The 12,184-nt window shown below is 44.3% G+C and overlaps 1 protein-coding gene across 1 annotated transcript in view; it reads right to left on the bottom strand.

Annotated features, from left to right (window-relative positions):
* EXT2 (exostosin glycosyltransferase 2) overlaps positions 1-4,152 on the bottom strand; it is a 139,806-nt gene extending 135,654 nt beyond the window's left edge. The window contains exon 1 of the mRNA XM_054971804.1: positions 3,968-4,152. The gene's annotated coding sequence lies outside the window, so the exon portion shown is untranslated. The remainder of the gene's footprint in view (positions 1-3,967) is intronic.
* Between the last annotated feature and the right edge of the window lie 8,032 nt (positions 4,153-12,184).

Raw genomic sequence — 12,184 nt, forward strand, 5'->3', positions numbered from 1 at the left:
ACTCAACAGATCAAAACTCTATTCCTGACACACCAAAATACAAGTTATATGAAAATGCTGATGTCCCACATCACATAAGGCTATAGTTTTTATACACCAATGTGGAAGAACTGGATTAAACCCATTAAAACTCGGACATCTCCAGCTTGTGTTATCACCGTATATACTAATAGCCAAGTGGTCCCAATGTGCAGATACTTAAGCTTGCAGACTGGGGCCATTTTGGAACAAAATAGATGTTTCAGCAACTTTAGGGGATTTCCCAGGGTTGTAGACAAATCTGAAACCCAAAATTAAAATAATTTGGGGCTTAAATTCCCCCAAAACACTTACCTGAGGTCTAGACATGCACCCTAAGCACACAACATTAGCCACGGGTAACGAGCAGACCCAAGCCTCAGTGCGGCAGCATCAAGACACCCAAGGCCTGGGCAAAGATATGGCAAGCCACCATATGTCCAGGCAAAAAGATGGCAAGCTGCTCCAGGCCCTGCTGCTGCAGCAGCAAGCCACTCTGAGGCCATGTACACAGTAGTGGTGAGCCACTCTGAGGCTAAGTGCTCCAAGTGGTGAGCTGCCCCGAGCCTGAGTGCGGCAACAGCAGTGAACCACCTGACACCCAGGCAAGGATGTGGCAAGCTGACTTAAGCACTGATGCAGGGACAGTGAGCTACCCGAGTCTTGGGCAATGTTGTAGCAATATGCCAGAGGCCCAGGTGAGGAAGCAGCAAGACGCTCTGAGGCCAGGTTTAGCTCCAGCAAGCCACCACAGGATCTGTTTGGAGAGGGGAACCCCTCTGCTTTTTTCGCAAGCCTCCACTTGTCTACTTCCATTTAACATCTAATGGCAACATTGTACACTAAAAAACAAACAGCATTTTAGGGATTTTGGTATAAGAAAGGCCATAAACATTGATATTCCTGATATTCAGGTCCTTGTACACCAGTTGCAGCAGGTTGGTTTTCCCTTTTGCAGGGTTCCCAAACGAAAAAAAAAAGGGAGAAGCGATTTTCACAGGTGAATGGCATTGCTCCTTTGGGGGAGCTAACTCTCTCCTAGACCACATCTGTGATCTATTTGTCCATTCATGAAAAAATTGACAGGACAGGACAGACAGTTGAGCTCCCGCTAACAAGTGATGCCATTTGCCTATGAGAATTAGCTTTGCAGAACCATGTAGCCTAGGTGGCCCCACTGTGTGGATTTTTTTTATCCACATGAGGCCACATTTAACTATTAAATATATAGACAGTCTACAGCATTTGAGTTCATGTTTAAGTTTCTAACAGTGCAATCCTAAGCAGTTCTCCAGTCTAAGCTCGCTGAAATCAATGGGCTTAGACGGGTGTAATTCTGCTTAGGTAAAAAGATAAAGGTAGTCCCCTGTGCAAGCACAGAGTCATTACTAACCCATGGAGGGACATTGCATCACAACATTTTCTTGGCAGACTTTTTACAGGGTGATTTGCCATTGCCTTTCCCAGTCATCTATACTTAACCCCCAGGAAACTGGGTACTCCTGCTTACCAATCTGTGCCGTGGGGCTCTTAATACTCTGCTTAGGATTGCAATGTAAATCACGTAACATTTGACTTCTATGAAGGGCACATTTTCTACCCTTTATTCAAGATAAGTCACTCCACTCAGTTAATTTGTCAGATGGTTTATCTTTGTCTAAGATAACTTGGCAACTGCTGATTTCCTCCACCAAAATGCTGATTCCAATGGCACATTAATAATATCACTGATAAAATTAATCTTTGTTTTTGCACACAACATTTTGGAACTATGGACATTTTCCCCATTGGAGGCGAGATACAAGACAAGAGTTGTGAACAATTAATAAAAGGGCCTATAATTAACTTGTTAAAAGGTGTCATGTTTTTATTACACATCTATCAAGAATGCCATCATTAAAATGGCTACAGATCACATGCACCTTAGCAGCAAGAATAACCAGAACTCTTTGATGTGTTTTCCCAGCATGTTACTAAATCAATAATTAGCAAACACAGGCACTGACCCATCAGGAAGACAACTTTCCTTGAAACCATTTCCCTCACAGAGCCCAGACTAAATACTGAAAATAATACCATACTTATTAAAATAAAGTATTAGCTTTTCAATAAAATGATTCCTCAATCACACCCCACAACAATGGAATATCTTGGTATACCACTGAAATCAAACATCTGTGACCAAGTGTCAAGGGGAAAAAAATTTCCACCTCAGACTATCATTCATGAAACTACTTATTCATCTTTATATGGATTATTACTCACTTCTGAACCCACTGCTACAAAGCAAAGGACATTGTGTACCAAACTAAAACCTTCCTGCTTGAAAGTAGCCCAAACAAAATGGTAGAAATTAAAAAGGAACTCGTCCTATTTGCTAATTAATTCTTCAAACCAGAGCCACTGTGGTGTAATGGCCAGAATGATAGACCAGAACCTGGGAGACCCACGTTTGATTCCCTGCTCTGCTGTGGAAGCTTGCTTTGTGACCTTGGGCCACTCACATAACGATCAGCCTAACTTACCTCACAGGGTTGATGTGAAGAAAAAATGGAGGAGAGGAGAATGATGCAAGCCACTTTGAGTCCCCACTGGGGAGAAGGCATGGCATAAATGAAGTAAAAAATTTAAAAAGTTATTTGGGAAGTGAAGTCTAGTTAGGGTGAATGAGTTTTCCATAAAAATTACATACGGTAAATAATTGAATGATAAGGTTTAAGCAAAATGCAATGTAATCCTTTTTACTATATTGTCCATATGTATTACACTGTTTTTATTGGCCGGTTTCTCATTCTGTACTTCTCCCCGAGTCTCAGTGATTATAAATGAAATAAGTTAGTCGGTCTATGGGGTTCTAAAAGATCCTGTCTACAACATTTCACCCATTTTTCCATAATTCCACAAAAACAGCACAAACTGGATTAGTACCAAGTAAAAAAACCCAAAAAAACACAGCACTAAAATTTAGGAAGCAACCAAGGAATTTTGTAGAGTGGTGAAAGGCAGTAGAAACAGAGTATGCAATACTCTGCATATTTCTTCAAAGATATAAATAACTAAAAGGATTTAAATAACTAAATAAAAGCAATGAGGCAACTTGCTTCAATCATGATTTAAACTAAACTGCACTAATAGGACATTGTAAAAGCAGCATATGGTTAAACTTGGGGTCCTAATCAATCCAGTTGAGTTGACATAGCCTTCCTTCTGCACATCAGGAACTGGGATTTGTATGCACAATTCCTAAGGAGTCTAGAAGTTAGAGATGTGTACATACTGGGCGTATAGTCACAAACAGATTAAAGTAGGCATCAATGCTGCTTGGACAGGGGAAATCATCTGCTGGAAGGGAAAACCAAATCCATTTAGGAGAGAACTGAGGGGCAGCCTGGAATCAGGGGGTTTACATTCCCAAAAACAAAAGTGGCCATTCCACAACAGACAGCTCTGACAAAGTGTTAAACAACTAAATCCTTATTGGTATGAACACAACCTACAGCTGTACTCAATAATCAGCCCCCCTTCTCTCACTCTCCCTCACACACAGCCCCAATTTAACTGCCCCACTTCTAAAAGAGGAGGCAGACAGGTTGCCCGTTTCCATATTTTACTACCCTAAAAGCAATGCTCTGGATAGCTGCTCCAGCCTCGCTCCATTCCTTTCTACGGGCTTAGAATGGAATAACTGCTCAGGATTGCGCCGCTGCTCATCTTCAACTTTTCGAGACAGGAGGAAACAATGACGGCTCCAGGGCAAGAAGCGGTTGGGACTGATGCTGTACTGACGATGTAACCCGGGGGGGGGGAACCCGGGGGGACCCGGGGGGACCCAAACATACCGCAAAACCGTAAGCCAAACATCGCCTCGGCAACTTTTAGAGTTCAAGCGAGCGACGATTCGGAAAGGCTGCGCGAAAGAGGCTCTCGTTTCTACCCTGCCCGAACTTACCCGGTCACCCGAGGTCCCAGAGAGCGGAGGGGCCTCAATGAGAGGGCTTGGCGCTTCCTCCGCTCCCGCCACACTGGCCGACTTAGCTCGTCATGGGGCCCCTTCTCACCCGCAGGCCGCCCGCCCGGCGTCCAGGCGGAGGCAAGGAGGGAGCGCAACAGGCTCACACGTCCCCCTTCCCTCAGTCTCCCCAGCCCCGGCCGACAGTTCCGTCTTCCGGCTTGGCTTAACGTGACGTTACTTCCCGTGCGCCCAGTGTTGCCTCCCGGCGGGCGTTTTATGATGGGAAGCGGCCGTTCGTTCCCAAACAGCTAAATCGTTTCTGTCCCGGTCTTTTCCTGGCACGGGCCCAAGGCAAAGGCAAGGCAGGCGCTGCCCAGTGGCAGGCAATTTCCCTCCCCGCCGGAATGGTGGTAGGCAGAGTGGGGAGAGCGTCCATCCCTCTTTCTTTTGCGATGTTATGATTTGCGCGCATCGGTACTTCCGTCGGTCGGCAGCATTCCTCGCTTGATCGCTACGCTACGCGAGCCATATACATAGCCAAGTGAGGTCCACTTGAATGGAGTTTCGGTCAGACAAAAGTAAATTATCTAGCGTTCAATAACAGAATTATTTTAACAAATGTAGTACTGATAGGGACTCTGACTGTGGGTGTGCTATTTTCTGGGTATGAGTATCACCGGTTGAATTATGCTGATGAGAAACGGTATTGTACATGGCACAGTTCCTTGTCGTGAGTAGTCATCTGTGCCCTGGACACACTCCTGTGAACCAAAATATCTATAACACTAATGCGGCATACCATTCATGTTATAATAGTTGTGATGAAGAATAATAGTTGTGCATACAAAGGCTAAACAGTAGAAAAGAGCAAGCGTCTAGTAGTACCTATAAGACTAACAAAATTTGTAGTAGGGTATGAGCTTTCGTGAGCCACAGCTCACTTCTTCTAAGTGAGGCTAAACAGTAGAGAAAGTTAACCGTAAGGCTTCAAGGATGTGTGCTCCCATTGCATCATCCTTCCTCTAGCAATGTGACAATGACAACATATACGAATATAGACACTAGTCTTGTTTTTGCAAGTACACTAGTGCAAGTTTGAGAAAGGCATTCTCACAACTGAAATAGTTCTCATATCACCACTAGACAGGAAGCAGTATCACTGATTGTATACCAGTGATAAGGAAGAGTCTGATCAAAATCATTACCAATGACTTGTCATAGGTAAATATATAATTTCCTGATTTGCTTGTCTGGGAACAATCACAGCTAGTTTAAAAATCCCATGCCACACAGCATGTGTTACCATGGATCATTGCAAGCCTGTTTCTGTGTGAATAAATGTATATCCTTTTACCTATATACTACTAATTAACAACTTTTTAACTATATGAGCATGTTTACCTATCATTTATTATTAGTTGAATTTGAATCTTATTATTCTATTAGGAAGCTTGCAGCTCAATCCAAAGGACTGGCCCGGTGCTTGCACCCGCACATCAACATAAAAAGTGACGCCAATCCACCACTCCCTATGGACATTCACGAGAGAGCCACGCTGGTGCCTGAGCTCAGCGAGGTGAGGTGGAGCTGCTGCCAAGAGCACCCAGCTGCCGTTTCCCTGACAACTTTGCCAGTACCAGCCAATGGCTGCACTGCTCCCCTGACAGGCACACGAGGGGTGAGCAACGGTACAAACAGGCTGCAGTCTCCACTGTCCAGCACACACACACACACCGGTCAGGGAGCAGGCAGCCCTGCCGGGGTGGGGGGGGAGGAATAACATTGAAGGTGCAAACATGGCAACTCCCATTTCCGATTAGAGTTGGGCTGGTGGCTGAAGCTCCACTCACTTACAAATCCCCCTGCCTCCATCAACCTGAGAAACATGTTCCCACTCTCTGAAAAGTGAGGCCAGAAAGGCAGTGGGACCCAGCACCCCAAGGTCAAGGAGAGGCAGCTATGTAGAGGTGGGTGGGGATGGGTACCACAACAAGTGATGGAGCTGTCCACTGAAAACTGTTGGAGAAACTGGAACGACCTTTGGATGTGATGGGAGCAACCAGTAGTCATCAATTTGCAGCAGCTCCATTACACATCACCACATTGAAAAGGTACGAGGAGAATGTGAGGTGAACCTCACAAGCCATGCTCCAATCCTGGGATGATGCTCCCGGAATGGAATGATGGCCTGTGGGACCAGAGAACCTGCTCCAGGGGCCTGCCATCCCATTCTCCAGCCCAAGATCCCCGGAGTCCATCCCTGCCTCCATAAAGAGCAAATGGGAGAGGTTTCTGGTCTTGCAGGGGAAGAGCCCTCGAGATCGCAGAAAGTCCTCCACAACCCCCACCCCCAGCAACACCCTCGCGCCCCGCATGCTGAGGTCCTCTGCCTGGCTTATTAGTCACCAGGAGAGCTGTTAAAGAACAGGAGTCCTCCATGGTACCCCACCTCCCGCCAGACACACACAGGCTGCACTCCCAAGCTCCACCCTTCTGCATGCCATGACCCTGAGTGGGGGAGGGGGGAGGGAAGCTGGCCAGGGCCAGAGCCTCCAAGGTGTAACTGGTCCTGCTCCTTTGGCCTGCAGAGCCATACAAAGGCACAGAGCCACCTAGAGTCTTGTTGGGGCCACCTCACCTGTGTCAGCCCAAAGTCAGAGACCAATCGCTTCGAAGTGTGGAATGGCAGCCCTTTGGGGAAGTGGAGGGGGCTTCTGTCATCCAGTTTGAGCTAGTTTGGTGTAGTGGTTAAGAGTACGGGACTCTGATCTGGAGAGCCGAGTTTCCCCACTCCTCCACTTGAAGCCAGCTGGGTGACCTTGGGCTGGTCACGGCTCTCTGGAGCTCTCTCAGCCCCACCCACCTCACAGGGTGTTTTGTTGTGGGGATAATGACATACTTTGTAAACAAAACAAAGAGGTTTAACAGTTTTTCTAAGTTATGCTTCAAAAACCCTTTCTCTGTAACTGTGTGCTTCCTTAATCAATTATTGCCCTGGCAACTACTGAAACACTCCCTTGGAGTCTGTTTTTACAGACATTTTTACAGAAATTAAAGTTTCCCTGCAAGCTTAAGCAAACAGAAAAGGCAGACTGTTTAACTTGTGAAGTTCAAATTGATCTCTTTTATGGGACTCTTATTTTTTGTCAAACAAAATTTACTGAAAATATTTATCAATGTAAGAATAATATGGTTAAACACAGCTTTCGGGGTTAGTTTGCAGAGCGTCTATAAAATACTAACAGTGAGTATGAGATTGAAGAATGGAGAGAGCAAGGGCTGTCTCCTAGTCCTTAACAAAATCTTCTCTGGGCAACAGAAATGTTTCCCGCTTAAGCAGCCATAACATTTTCCAAGTTGAGAGACAAGTAATGGGCATATACCCTTTAGCCACCAGATCAGAAACTTTTCATTCTGTTGATCTTCCAGGCAACACAAGGGTGTATTTGTACATCAGCCACGCTCGCACGTATGGCTATTGTGTGAAATAGGTCCATGCATGTACCACAAGCAGCAGTCTGATCAGGTGCTTCATCGGTTTGTAAGCCTAACCATCTAGTACTGATTCTGAATACCTTTGGAAATCTCAAAGGATGAAGTCATTCATCAGGACATAAGACTGTGAGCCTAAAATGGGGGTGGAGGGGTAATTGCAATTTCCTTACAATTGTCTCAGCTAATGCATGAGAATGGAAATATTTAATGGCATCATGGTATGGGTAGAGGGAGAATGAGGCAGCAACCATGCTGAGGCTAAGCAGGACTCAGCCTGGTCAGTGAATGGATGAGACCTTCTGGGAGTCTTAAGCATGTTTCTTTTAACAGCTCAATCCTGAGAGGGGGGATGGAAATCGCTTAGGGAGTGAACTTAGAGTTATGCTGTTGTAACCCACCCACCGCCAGCGGCCAGGCGATGTGTACCACTGCTGTAGGGTGGCAGCCACGATCGGCGGCTGGACAGAGGTATAAGTGTGGTGCAAATTCCTGCATTGGTGCTGGAAGGGGCAGGCTGGGGTGGTGCCCAAAGCTGCTCCAGTCCTGGGAATGAGAATAATGTGCAATATATTCTACATATAATAATAATAATAGATTTATATACCACCTTCAGGACAACCTAACGCCCACTCAGAGGGGTTTACAAAGTATTTTTTTTGGAACTGGAATTCCCATGATGATCCATAAGCTGTTGGCTAATATAGAAACTCCTAGCTTTATTTTTTTAATGAAGTATGTATGCCACAGAAGACACATCTTTTTATTATCGTAGATTTATTCACCTTCCAGCCAAAACTAACACTACTTGTTTGGGTTTCATTGATTCTCTTACCTAGATCACTACCAAAATTAATCTAAATATAAAGACTATAACATTTTTTTAACACATCAGCTCTCTGCCTTACATGAGACTGTTTTCATTGGTGCTGGACAAATGCAACTAAGCTTTATGTTTGCAGTGGTGGCCCTGCTCCCATCATGCTTTTAGCCTTTCCAGTCTCCATAGCAGCGCCATATTGTGGGTTGTCAGCACCTAGGGAAACTCCTGTCAGGTGGTGCCCCTACCACCACACGTGCGCACGCACAAAATGCATGCACGTGCTCCTAGGACTGTGTAATGACATCACTTCCAGGAAGTTATGTCATTGCGTGGGGCATGGCTGCCCCTTGGGAGCCCTCCCACAATTCGGGTCACAGTTCCTTTGTTGGCGCGGCAGGCAACCAGGGCAGTACAGGCTGCCTCCCAGCCCTCCTGCACAGCTGCCCATGCAGCTGCCAGCTCCATGCACTCCCAACCAGCAGCCGCACTCAGCGCCCTCTCTTTGGCAGCGCCCAGGGCAAGCAACCCTCCTTCCCCCCCCCCCCAAATACTGCCCTGCTCCATAGACTTGTCTGTAACTTGGTCTCTGTCATTTTTATTGGATGCAAACAAAAATTGTCACTATACACTCTCAGTTGCAGGGAAAACTGACAACTTAGACCTATTCACTTGCCTTGCTGACTGTTCCCTTTTCTGTGGCCAGTCTAACTTTCCAGTTTCTGCTTTATTTTGCAGCTCATATTTATTATTTATTTAATTAAATAATTTGTATGCTGTCTTCAGAACCTGCTCAAGACAGCTCACAACTAAAACAACAAAGCAAATGAATAAAACAAAACAAGCCAAATAAAACAAGTCAATACAAATCACATACCAATAAAAACAGGTCAATAAAAATATGTCAGGGCATAAAAGCAGGATAAAACAGTATGAACTGATAGTAATAAAACAGCCCTCAAGTTTTGAGCAGGCGATTGGACAGCTATAGATAGAAATCCATTTCTTAAAAGCCTGGCTAAACAAAATATTTTTGCCTGATTTGTAAGGGAAAGTGAGGTATGTGCCAGGTAAGCCTCAAGAGGGAGAACATTCCAAAGACAAAGTGCGATCACAGAAAATGCCTTGTCTCTAGTTACCATCTACCTCAGGAATTGGGAGGCAGATTTTAACGGGGGTGTTATAACCTTTACTTTCTTTGAGGTAGATTTTTCTTTTAATCTTTCCCTTAACACCCTCTGGGTAGTTTGCTGCCACCAGGAATATTATATTCCAATATATTTTATTTAAATTTTCCTTTTGGTAACGTTCCTAAGCATCAGGCTCCTTCGTGGTTCTATGTGGCCCTGAGGATAAGAATGGGATATAGCAATGACAGCTACTCTGGGATATAACAAAACAAAATAAACTTTTATTTAGTCAAGAAGCGTATCGGTTTCATAAACGTAGTTTTCGGTTCTTAAAGGTACTTCCTATAAACTCATTCATACAGATCTCTTCTAAGGCTTCACACACAGTCTCTTTCTCTAACTCAATATTTCTCTCACAGAAATGCTTAAATATACTCAGGCAGCACACAGCCTGCTTTCTTCTGACTGAAACTTTTCTCTCTTCACTCTCAGTCTAAACTGCATTCACTCTGCCCACACTCTCAGTCATATCACTCATTCATCTCTCTCTCACCCCCACTCTTCACCTAGCTCAAACCAAGCATTTAAAGACACATGCACACATTTACTTGAAATCATTACAGGGGGGTTGGACAGAATGTGAGGAGACGGTCCTTAGCTATCCCAGCCATAAATTCTGTCTACAGATTTCCTCAGGGTTGCAGATGTGAACAGTGTTATACCAGTTCTAAGCCTCCTTGACAGACACTACATTCCTATATATTTTCTATATACTATTTATTTAAAACATTTTAAAACATATATACTAATAGCCAAGTGGCCCTGAACTGAGCTTACTTAAATCTGGAGATTGGAGCCAGGAATGGACAAGACAGATCTTCCTACATACCTGAAAAATACCCCAGGTTTGCAGAAAAATCTGAAATCTAAATATATATATATCATGGGGTTAAAAAACATGATGAAAGGAGCACCTGTAGTTTAACCAAATGCCCTCAATGCCTGTTGCTAGCCAACCATAACAGTTTAGCCAGTATTCCAGGCTTTATTTCTGTCAAGAAAAGGCAGAGGGATGGGGCCTTTCCAGGGCTGTTTTGGCCTTTGAGGGAGTTCTCATTGGGGACAGGCCCAGAAACATCCACTGGGCAACTAAATAGCACATGATTTTCACCAAGCACAGCTGCTTACGACTGTTCAACAACGGGAACTGAAGTACCTTCAGCAAGTCCTTGCAGGTTCCTCAACATGCATCTGGGCCATAAGGGAGAGGTGTGGGGGTGAAGGCTGGGGGGGGGTGGTAAAGAAAGGTGGATTGGAAGGAGAGAAGGAAACAAGAAAATGAGGCGAGGCTATGGGGCAGAGAAGGGAAAGAGGACATGATGGGAGAGGGAAAAATGAGCCCCCCCACTTAATTGTGAGTCCCCACCTGTGTCTGTGTGTGTACATGCATACATGTATATGTGTGTGTACACACACACACACACACACACACTCTCTCTCTCTCTCTCTCTCTCTCTCTCTCTCTCTCTCTCTCTCTCTCTCTCTCTCTCTCTCTCTCTCTCTCTCTCTCTCAGGAAACTTTCTAAGGCTGTAAAGTGGACTGCAACACCAGAGGGCAGCACTACTCCATATAGGTTTTGGGATGTACCAAAAAGAAATTTGGCAGCTAAGGAAGATGATTATTCTATAAAACTGCACTGGTTTCCACAACATCAGTTATTTCAAAGCAAACTGGTACTGAGGCAGCGCTCACTGGATAAAAGTTGGTCTTTGGTAGAGATTTTTGATATTTAAAAAATTGAGATTTAAACTCCAATAGTTATCAGAGGATGTAAAATGGTCATGGTTAGAATACTTGCAGATATGGAAAGTTATGAGAACTGTTCATTGCAGCTACAGTTACCAGATTGCTTATGGAATTTAAAAAGATGCAGCAATTATTTCAAAATTAAACTATATTTTCTCAAAGGAAACCACAAGAAACAAAAATACCAAATATTAAAAAATGTGGGAAATTGCTGAACTTGGAAACAGCAGGGGAGAATTGACAGGCAATTTGCTCAGATGCTTTTAGTTGATCTTTATGTGTTAATATAAAATAGATGTTTTAAAAAAAAATCTGAATTTTTGGTATTTAACTTCCACGAACATATAATTTAGGAATTGGGTTGTGCTGGAAAAGATATACTGGATTAGGTGCATATTTTCATGTCTGGTGAATCTATTTCAAAATGTAAAAAACTTGGAGATTAATTTTACCATTACGAAAACTATTGGCTGTGAGCTATGTTTTGATCTAATAACTATGCTGTTTGGATACATACAGGATAGCAATGTGACATAATCATATAGAAAAATCCAGAATTTAATAGCTGCTTCTTGTCTTGTCATCACACAGCCATGGAAGAAACCAGAACCCCCACCTGAGCATGACTGGAATCTTATAGTTTGGAGAGCCAGTTTGGTGTAGTGGTTAAGAGCGCAGGACTCTAATCTGGAGAGCCGGGTTTGATTCCCTACTCCTCCACTCGAAGCCAGCTGGGTGACCTTGGGCTAGTCACAGTTCTCTGGAGCTCTCCCAGCCCCACCCACCTCACAGGGTGTTTTGTTGTGGGGATAATAATGGCATACTTTGTAAACCGCTCTGAGTGGGTGTTAAGTCATCCTGAAGGGCGGTATATAAATCGAACGTTGTTGTTGTTGTTGTTGTGTTATTAGGGCTTTTTTTCAGGGGGAACACATCAGAAGAGAGTTCAGGCACCTCATTACAGA

Source organism: Eublepharis macularius, chromosome 2, assembly GCF_028583425.1.
Source record: "Eublepharis macularius isolate TG4126 chromosome 2, MPM_Emac_v1.0, whole genome shotgun sequence".
NCBI classification, from domain to species: Eukaryota; Metazoa; Chordata; class Lepidosauria; order Squamata; family Eublepharidae; genus Eublepharis; species Eublepharis macularius.